The 10,000-nt window shown below is 27.8% G+C and overlaps 1 protein-coding gene across 1 annotated transcript in view; it reads left to right on the top strand.

Moving 5' to 3' along the window:
• Nucleotides 1-3,780: 3,780 nt before the first annotated feature.
• tmem198a (transmembrane protein 198a) overlaps nucleotides 3,781-10,000 on the top strand; it is a 62,318-nt gene continuing 56,098 nt past the window's right edge. Inside the window, exons 1-2 of the mRNA XM_062070451.1 lie at nucleotides 3,781-3,874; nucleotides 7,243-7,559. The gene's annotated coding sequence lies outside the window, so the exon portion shown is untranslated. The remainder of the gene's footprint in view (nucleotides 3,875-7,242; nucleotides 7,560-10,000) is intronic.

The following is a 10,000-nucleotide window of genomic DNA, read 5'->3' as shown; positions in this document are numbered from 1 at the left end:
ATAAATATAAATATAAATATAAATATTCGGTTTTATTCGCGCTTCCAGGGCCGGGAACTCTCCAAGGTCCTGAAGTGGAACTCTACTTGATCCAGCTCCTCCTCCACGCGTGATATCGGCCTGCTTGGATCCTTCCAGACCCCCGTGGACAACATTTGGTCTCTCCGGTCCCGGACTCCCCTCTCCTGCCGTCAACTTGGTTTGATCCGTCCTCCGCAATGGGCGGCCGATACTGCACACTCCGGTGTCGACTCGATACCATGTAAAGTATGGCGCAGTCATGGTCAGACTGTGTGGACTTGGCTTCAATTTGTTGATTGCAAGTGTAAATAATCAGGACAAGACGTCCTTTAATCAACACAGATAATTGTCAACAAAAGGAACAATGTTTTTGAAAAGTTGATTTATACTTTGTTTTTATTTATTTACATTCGGTGTGTCCAAAGCAAATGTATTTTGTTTTTTTTTACAAATATGTTTAAAGTGGAATAACAGAGCAACTTTAAGTGTAAAGTAGGGGTGTCCAATTATATTGCATATATGTCCTATTCAAAACCAATACTATATGTATATTTATTATTATTATTATTTTTTTGCTCCTCATGTTTTTATTCATTGCTTGAATCTGTAGATCAATTTAATGTGTGTTGATATTAAGCACAGGTGTCAAACTCCACCGCACTTTATATGGCTGGAAATAATGTGTCATTAAAATACCTTATTTTTTATGTATTTACTTTATTATTTTCTAAGGTATTAGGTTTTTTTTTCCTACTTTGACAGGGAAAAAAATAGTGTCCAATATTGCAACAAATATATTTAACTTTTTTGGTCAAAATCCACATAAATACTTACATATCTGCCTAACTTATGTTTTAGAAGCAAGCTATCCATAAAAATGACCAATAGATTTTAGAGGGGTTTTTTCCCGTTTTTTTACAGCATATTTCTGTAAGTTGGAAAAAAAAAAAGTTTGTATTTTAAAAAATATAAAAATACAAACAAATTGCATTGTTTCCAATGATGCAATATTAATTTTATTTAAAATAAATAAATAAAAACAAAAAATTGCATTGTTTCCAACGACGCAATAATGTTTATTTTTTATTTGTACCAATTAATAAAAAAATGTGCATTGTTTCCCAAAACGCAATATTACATTTTATTAAAAATAAATAAATAAAAAATGGCATTGTTTCCAAAGACGCAATATTAGTTTTTATTTAAGAAATCAATTAATAAAAATAAAAATTGCATTGTTTCCAATGATGCAATATTAGTTTTTATTAAAAAAATAAATACAATAACAATTTATTTTAGAGTTGTTGTTTTTTTTAAAGCTTATTACTGTAAGTTGAGGAAAAAAACGACCCATGTTTGTTTTTTCTTACAGTAAAATTAAGTCGACTAAACTGTCAGTTTTTGTTGTTGTTTTTTTTTAACTCTAAGATCCACGGTTGATGATTTTATGGTGCCACGTTCTATTATGGTAAAAAACTGGCAGCTGAGTTGCCAAAATAAAATGAAACAGCGGTACTGTATTTCTATTTACAGTAATATGTTGTAAAAATAATAACAAAGAATAATAAAGAACACCATATATTTTACTGCAAAAAGTCTGGCAACTAAGCTAATAGTAGAAAAATCCACAGATTTCTTTTACTTTTTACGTTAAAAAAAAGTACAATACTGAAATTGATAGGCAAATTGATGAATGATTTCCTGTTCCTCTGATGGCTGCGGTGTGGCCCTCAACTTTGATATAAAGGAACTCTTTCTTTTTTCATCTTTTTATGCCCTTTTTGACAAAACCCTGCTTTTTATAGGAAAAACACAAAATATGCAATATTCCCCCCTAAAAAATTCAAAGTGAAATATTAGAAGTGAAGTAATTGGAGCCTTAAATATGTCAAGAATTATTAACACCATGGATTTAAATTCATTATTATTTTTGAAGTAATGAGTCTTTTTTTTCTTTTTTCTTCTTTTTTAAATACCTCAAATGTTTGTGGGTCCAAAAGTGCCACACTCATAAAAGCCTTAAAAATAAGTCATTTACTTTTCTATTATTATTTTTTTATTTTCTAAGCTTAAATCTTTGCATCAACTTCAGATGTATCCGTCGGTTAAAGTTGTTGTTATTTCCTTTCTGAGGTTTTTATTTTTGTTTTTTTGATGTGCCTTTTTGTCAAAGAAAACTTTGTTTTTTCACGGCAAACACAGAAAATAGTCAATATTTCAAAGTAAAATATTTGATGTAAAAAATGGATCCTTCAGTCAGTCAATAATTCAGAACATTGATTTGAATCCATTGTTATTATTTGAGCAATGACAGTTAAAAAAAACAACATAGAAATAAGTCATATATCTTTTTACTTTCCACACTTAAGTCTTTAGATCAACTTCAGATTGTAAGTTTTATTATTATTTTTATGTTTTTACTTTTGTTTCTTCATGGGCTTTTTGTCAAAGAAAACTTTGTTGTTTTTAATCTATCAAACACACAAAATAAATGTTTTCCCCAAAAAATATTTGAAAGTGTAATATTTGATGTGAAGTAAATATGTCAATAATTCACAACATTGATTTTAATACATTATTAATATTTGAGCAATGACAGTTAAAAAAAACAACAACATAAAAATAAGTCATAAATATATATATGTTTTACTTTCCACACTTAAGTCTTGAGAGCAACTTTAGATTGATGAGTCGATTATAAGTTTTTATTATTTTTTTAATGTTTTTATTTATGTTTTGAGCCCTTTTTTGTCAAAGAAAACTTGTTTTTATGTTGCAAACACACAAAATGTTATATTTCCCCCCAACAATATTTCCAAGTGTAATATTTAATGTGAAGTAAATGTCAATAATTCAGAACATTGATTTTAATCCATGATTAATATTTGAGCAATGGCAGTAAAGAAAAAATCTCATAAAAATAAGTCATATTTCTTTTTACTTTCCACACTTAAGTCTTGAGATCAACTTCAGATCTGACTATAATTTTTTTTTTTTAATGGTTTTATTTTTGTACAAAAGCTCTCAAATTGATATATTTGTTAAAAACATTTAAAGTGATTTAAGTAGCCCTTTGTTTAATATATATATTTTTTAAATATTTTTTATTGTTATTATTCATTAATATTTAATACTGTATTTGCTTTTGTTTTCTTTCCTTGTTGTTGAACGTGCCTTGATTATTGTGTGAATTTTAAATGTATGTTTGTTGTTCAATTTAAAAAAAAAAACTAAAAAAAAAACTCTTTACTTCCTATAAACAACGTCACTTCCCTATATCTCCCCGGAAGTCCCGCCCCCCTTAGCCAGCCGCTCCAGTATAAACTGGAGAAGCGTGAGTGAATTCAAGTACAACATGTCATGTACGAATGATCGAAAGCATTTATTCGGGTATTATACATGTATGTTTGTTTTTCAATTACATTTTTTTAAATAAAAATAAAACAAAAAAAAACCTCGAACGCTTTACTTCCTATAAACAAACGTCACTTCCCTATCTCTCCCCGGAAGTCCCGCCCCCCTTAGCCAGCCGCTCCAGTATTAACTGGAGAAGCGTGAGTGAATTCAAGTACAACATGTCATGTACGAATGATCAAAAGCATTTATTCGGGTATTATAAACGTATGTTTGTTTTTCAATTAAAACATTTTAAATAAAAATAAAACAAAAAAAAACTCGTACGCTTTACTTCCTATAAACAGACGTCACTTCCCTATCTCTCCCCGGAAGTCCCACCCCCCAGCCAACGTCATTGGCTGACACCCCGTAGCCAGCCGGGACAGTATACACGAGAGAAGGCGTGTGAAGACAAGCACAACACGTCACGTAGGGATGATCGAAAGCATTTATTCGGGTAGGAATGTCGCACGTTACACCAACAACATTTTTCACCATCAAAGCATGATCGTAATAATCTATATTTTCTGTCATTGACGTCGCTAATGGCACAGAAGTGCTGCCGCTGTCTGAACACGGCACAGAGCTCCGCCCCCAAATCAACGTCACTTCCCTATCTCTCCCCGGAAGTCTTTTATTTTTTTCCCCAAAAATATTTATTTTGAAAGCTTAGATTTTTTGTGTTTGTTTTTAGATATTTTTTGAACAGCAAAGGCATACAAATGTTTGCGAGTCATAGTTTAAAAACAAATATAAAAAAAATGTATATATATATATATATATATATATATATATATATATATATATATATATATATATATATATATATATATATATATATATATATATATATATATATATATATATATATATATATATATATATATATTTTATTTATTTATTCTTGAACAACAAACATTTTTTGAACAACAAACATACATTTATAATTCACACAAAAGTCAAGGCACTTTCAACATCAAAGAAAGAAAACAAAAGCAAATACAGATAGAGTAATAATACTAAAAAATATGAAAAAAATGAAAAAAAAGGCCTACTTATATCACTTTAAATGTTTTTAACAAGGATATACATTTTAAGGGCTTTTGTACTCTTAATCATTCTCAAGGATTTGATTGATACTACATTTTCTGTCATTGACGTCGCTAATAACACGAAAGTGCAGACGCTGTCTGAACAAGGCACAGAGCTCCGCCCCCAAAATAACGTCACTTTCCTATCTCTGCCCGGAAGTCTTTTATTTTATAATTTATTTTTTTCCCCAAAAATATTTATTTTGAAAGCTTAGATTTTTGTGGTTTTTTTTTTTTAGATATTTTTTGAACAGCAAAGGCATTAAAATGTTTGCGAGTCATAATAATAAAAAATATATATATATATATATATATATATATATATATATATATATATATATATATATATATATATATATATATATATATATATATATATATATATATATATATATATATATATATATATATATATATAATTTGATATATTATTAACAACATTTTTTTGAACAACAAACGTAGATTTATAATTCACACAAAAGTCAAGGCACTTTCAACATCAAAGAAAGAAAACAAAAGCAAATACAGATGAAATAAAAATATTTATTTTGAAAGCTTAGATTTTTTGTGTTTGTTTTAAGATATTTTTTGAACAGCAAAGTCATAAAAATGTTTGCGAGTCATAATTTTAAAAATAAATAAATAAATATATATATATATATATATATATATATATATATATATATATATATATATATATATATATATATATATATATATATATATATATATATATATATATATATATATATGTATTATATATATATATATATAATAAATTTTATATATTATCAATAAGATTTTTTGAACAACAAACATACATTTATAATTCACACAAAAGTCAAGGCACTTTCAACATCAAAGAAAGAAAACAAAAGCAAATACAGATAGAGTAATAATACTAAAAAATAGGGGAAAAAAATGAAAAAAAAGGCCTACTTATATCACTTTAAATGTTTTTAACAAGGATATACATTTTAAGGGCTTTTGTACTCTTAATCATTCTCAAGGATTTGATTGATACTACATTTTCTGTCATTGACGTCGCTAATAACACGAAAGTGCTGCCGCTGTCTGAACAAGGCACAGAGCTCCGCCCCCAAAATAACGTCACTTTCCTATCTCTGCCCGGAAGTCTTTTATTTTATAATTTATTTTTTTCCCCAAAAATATTTATTTTGAAAGCTTAGATTTGTGTGGGGTTTTTTTTAGATATTTTTTGAACAGCAAAGGCATAAAAATGTTTGCGAGTCACAATAAAAATTAAAAAATAAATAAAATATATATATATATATATATATATATATATATATATATACACATATATATATAAAACAAATCTACGTTTGTTGTTCAAAAAAATTGTTGTTAATAATATATCAAATTAATTATATATATATATATATATATATATATATATATATATATATATATATATACATATATACATATATATATATATATATATATATATATACATATATATATATACATATATATATATATATATATATATATATATATATATATATATATAATTAATTAATTTATTATTATATATATATATATATATATATATATATATATATATATAATTAATTTGATATATTATTAACAACATTTTTTGAACAACAAACGTACATTTATAATTCACACAAAAGTCAAGGCACTTTCAACATCAAAGAAAGAAAACAAAAGCAAATACAGATAAAATAAAAAATATTTATTTTGAAAGCTTAGATTTTTTGTTTGTTTTTAGATATTTTTTGAACAGCAAAGTAATAAAAATGTTTGCGAGTCATAATTTTAAAAATAAATAAATATATATATATATGTATATATATATATATATATATATATATATATATATATATATATATATATATATATATATATATATATATATATATATATATACATATATATATATATATATATATATATATATATATATATATATATATATATATAAATATATATATATATATATATATATATATATATATATATATATATATATATATATATATATATATATATATATATATATAATTAATTTTATATATTATCAACAACATTTTTTGAACAACAAACATACATTTATAATTCACACAAAAGTCAAGGCACTTTCAACATCAAAGAAAGAAAACAAAAGCAAATACAGATAAGAGTAATAATACTAAAAAATATGAAAAAAAAGAAAAGGGCTATTTAAATCACTTTAAATGTTTTTAACAAGGATATCAATTTTAAGGGCTTTTGTACTCTTAATCATTCTCAAGGATTTGATTGATACTACATTTTCTGTCATTGACGTCGCTAATAACACGAAAGTGCTGCACAGAGCTCCGCCCCCAAATTGACGTCACTTCCCTATCCCTGCCCAGAAGTCTTTATTTAATTTTTTCCCCCCCAAATATTTATTTTGAAAGCTTAGATTTTTTGTGGTTTTTTTTTTAGATATTTTTTGAACATCAAAGTCATAAAAATGTTTGCGAGTCATATTAACAAAAAAAAAAAAAAAAAAGATTTGTATTTTTTTAAATTTTTTTAATTGAACAACAAACATACATTTATAATTCACACAAAAGTCAAGGCACTTTCAACATCAAAGAAAGAAAACAAAAGCAAATACAGATAGAGTAATAATTCTGAAAAATATGAAAAAAAAGGGCTACTTTAATAACTTTTGTACTCTTTAAACATTTTATTGATAAAACATTTTCTGTCATAGACGTCGCTAATAACCCGGAAGTGCTGAGCAAGGCACAGAGCTCCGCCCCCCCTCCCCCCCATGCGCGCTCCCGCGGCAGGAGGGGGGAGGATACGGAATTTCGCGCGACACCTGCCGTGGTATCGACAGGGTGGACATTTGTGTCGATCCAGCCAGCGCGCCGAGACAAAGGCAACAAAACACAAAGGACTTGAAGGCAGACATGGCGACGTCAACATGGACTAGAAGAAGAGCCTTCGAGTGTTCTTCGTGGCCACGTCGCGCGGGAGTGTTGTGGAGCTGAGTGGAGCAAACACCGCCATGTTGTCTTCATTCAGGTGAGTTCTTCCCGCACAACATGACTCACTTCCATGTCTGCAAGTCACCTGGAACAACAACACCGATGTTCATCAGCTCGGACACTTGAACAAATAAAAAACACTGCACTTTTATTTTGGAAGGTTGCCTAGCATTCACACTCCTTACGTAAGGCGAGAACAGCGGGTTTATGCATTCTAACTCATAAATAAAGGCTAGCAAAAGTCAGCTAACAGTGGAGTTAATGAAAGGCGCTCCAGTCCGCCTACAAAGCGCTCGAAAAACCCTCCATCAAGGTTTTATATACATGTATATATATATAGTAGTAACATTCATAATAACATGTCATATATACATGATGTAAGTATATATGTCATGTAGTAACATTCATAATAACATGTAATATATACATGATGTAAGTATATATGTCATGTAGCAACATTCATAATAACATGTAATATATACATGATGTAAGTATATATGTCATGTAGTAACATTCATAATATCATGTCATATATACATGATGTAAGTATATATGTCATGTAGTAACATTCATAATAACATGTAATATATACATGATGTAAGTATATATGTCATGTAGTAACATTCATAATAACATGTCATATATACATGATGTAAGTATATATGTCATGTAGTAACATTCATAATAACATGTAACATATACATGATGCAAGTATATATGTCATGTAGTAACATTCATAATAACATGTCATATATACATGATGTAAGTATATATGTCATGTAGTAACATTCATAATAACATGTAATATATACATGATGTAAGTATATATGTCATGTAGTAACATTCATAATAACATGTAATATATACATGATGTAAGTATATATGTCATGTAGTAACATTCATAATAACATGTAATATATACATGATGTAAGTATATATGTCGTGTAGTAACATTCATAATAACATGTAATATATACATGATGTAAGTATATATGTCATGTAGTAACATTCATAATAACATGTAATATATACATGATGTAAGTATATATGTCATGTAGTAACATTCATAATAACATGTCATATATACATGATGTAAGTATATATGTCATGTAGTAACATTCATAATAACATGTAATACATACATGATGTAAGTATATATGTCATGTAGTAACATTCATAATAACATGTAATATATACATGATGTAAGTATATATGTCATGTAGTAACATTCATAATAACATGTAATATATACATGATGTAAGTATATATGTCATGTAGTAACATTCATAATAACATGTAATATATACATGATGTAAGTATATATGTCATGTAGTAACATTCATAATAACATGTAATATATACATGATGTAAGTATATATGTAGTATCTAGTAACATTCATAATAACATGTAATATATACAAGATGTAAGTATATATGTCATGTAGTAACATTCATAATAACATGTAATATATACATGATGTAAGTATATATGTCATGTAGTAACATTCATAATAACATGTAATATATACATGATGTAAGTATATATGTCATGTAGTAACATTCATAATAACATGTAATATATACATGATGTAACAACAAGAAGACTACTAATCATGGCAGACTTGATGAGAGACAACAAAGACTACTTTGATGATCCAGAAACTTCTATTTTTGAGGCTGAATATAAGGAGGATGATGTACAAGTTTTAGAAGCTAAACAGATGCAGCTTTAGTCAAACACTAAGCATCATGTAGCAGTATTGCTAAGTGCTAAACAAGATGTACAGACATAATAAAACAATCACTTACTGTACAATGTCTGCTCTCACTGGGATAAAGACTGATGGGATGTTTATATCTTCCACTTTAGATGAGGAATTAATCATAATCCTCATGAAGGGTTAGTGTTTTTTTTTTCTCATGTCTTTCTGGCCATCTCCGGGTCTAAGTTTGATGTCAAAGTTGACCAACTTGTGGGATTATGTCCACAACCTTCTACTATCCAGGTGAGAGACATGATTTATCATCTACAATGAACTGTCACCAACTCAGAGGCCATGCAGCAGCTCAATAAGCTAGCTGGCTCTCTGCTAAAAGTAGTTTGTCTGTGTTAGCACTTATAATAACAATATTGCTAATACTTGTTAATATTCAACATGTAAATGGAGTATTGTCGGTGATATTTGGATGTTTTTTTTAGTGTACTCCATTAGCTGCATTGTTAGCCACCTCTCACTTGCCATATTTTATGAGTAAGAATGCGTTAAAAAAAGGTGTCTTACATAAGGAGAGTAGGCAAAGTTCCAAGACGTCAGAGTGTTTGGAGATAAAAGCTTTGAGTTACAAGCCAACATTTGAGTTGAAAGCTAAGTTGGTGTAGAAGATGTGACAGTAAACCCCCTGGCATCAAAACATGGGGGCTTACTTGCTAGAACTATTATTATTATTTGGGCTAGAAATCAACACCATAGTTTTCCA

This window comes from Entelurus aequoreus, linkage group LG14 (assembly GCF_033978785.1).
Source record: "Entelurus aequoreus isolate RoL-2023_Sb linkage group LG14, RoL_Eaeq_v1.1, whole genome shotgun sequence".
Classification (NCBI taxonomy): Eukaryota; Metazoa; Chordata; class Actinopteri; order Syngnathiformes; family Syngnathidae; genus Entelurus; species Entelurus aequoreus.
The sequence above is the reverse complement of the archived record's forward strand: the minus strand, read 5'-3'. Positions and strand labels throughout refer to the sequence as shown.